Here is a 1,582-nt window from a genome sequence, read left to right on the forward strand (position 1 = left end):
TTGTTTCGACGCTTTAACGGTAGTGCATTGCCTTTGCAGTCTAAGATGGAGTTCAACGAGCGCTTAAACGTCGAAATATCTCAAACGGGATGGAAATGACAGTTGCTTTTCGTCAAAATCGACGAAATCTTCGCGATTTGCGAGCTATTTTGCTTGTTTCGACGCTTTAAAGGTAGTGCATTGCATTTGCAGTGTAAAATGGAGTTCAACGGGCGCTTAAACGTCGAAATATCTCAAACGGGAAGGAAATGACAGTTAGTTTTCTTCAAAATCGACGAAATCTGCGCGATTTGCGAGCTATTTTGCTTGTCACGACGCTTTAACGGTAGTGCATTGCATTTGCAGTGTAAAATGGAGTTCAACGAGCGCTTAAACGTCGAAATATCTCAAACGGGAAGGAAATGACAGTTAGTTTTCGTCAAAATCGACGACATCTTCGCGATTTGCGAGCTATTTTGCTGGTTTCGACGCTTTAAAGGTAGTGCATTGCATTTGCAGTCTAAGATGGAGTTCAACGAGCGCTTAAACGTCGAAATATCTCAAACGGGATGGAAATCACAGTTACTTTTCGTCAAAATCGACGAAATCTTCGCGATTTGCGAGCTATTTTGCTTGTTTCGACGCTTTAAAGGTAGTGCATTGCATTTGCAGTGTAAAATGGAGTTCAACGAGCGCTTAAACGTCGAAATATCTCAAACGGGAAGGAAATGACAGTTAGTTTTCGTCAAAATCGACGACATCTTCGCGATTTGCGAGCTATTTTGCTGGTTTCGACGCTTAAACGGTAGTGCATTGCATTTGCAGTGTAAAATGGAGTTCAACGAGCGCTTAAAGGTCGAAATATCTCAAACGGGAAGGAAATGACAGTTAGTTTTCGTCAAAATCGACGAAATCTTCGCGATTTGCGAGCTATTTTGCTTGTATCTACTCTTTTATTGTAGTGCATTACATTTGCAGTGTAAAATGGAGTTCAACGAGCGCTTAAACGTCCAAATATCTCCAACGGGAAGGAAATGATAGTCAGTTTTTGTCAAAATCGACGAAATCATCGCGATTTGCGAGCTATTTTGCTTGTCACGACGCTTAAACGGTAGTGCATTGCATTTGCAGTGTAAAATGGAGTTCAACGGGCGCTTAAACGTCGAAATATCTCAAACGGGAAGGAAATGACAGTTAGTTTTCGTCAAAATCGACGAAATCTTCGCGACTTGCGAGTTATATTGCTTGTATCTACTCCTTTACGGTAGTGCATTACATTTGCAGTGTAAAATGGAGTTCAACGAGCGCTTATACGTTGAAATATCTACAACGGGAAGGAAATGACTGTTAGTTTTCTTCAAAATCGACGAAATCTTCGCGGCTTGCGAGCTATTTTGCTTGTTTCGACGCTTAAACGGTAGTGCATTGCATTTGCAGTGTAAAGTGGAGTACAACGAGCGCTTAAACGTCGAAATATCTCAAACGGGATGGAAATGACAGTTAGTTTTCGTCAAAATCGACGAAATCTTCGCGATTTGCGAGTTATATTGCTTGTTTCAACTCTTAAACGGTAGTGCATTGCACTTGCAGTGTAAAGTGGAGT

The sequence above is a fragment of the Bombus bifarius genome, unplaced genomic scaffold, assembly GCF_011952205.1.
Source record: "Bombus bifarius isolate JDL3187 unplaced genomic scaffold, Bbif_JDL3187 scf7180000008463_frag, whole genome shotgun sequence".
Taxonomy (NCBI): domain Eukaryota; kingdom Metazoa; phylum Arthropoda; class Insecta; order Hymenoptera; family Apidae; genus Bombus; species Bombus bifarius.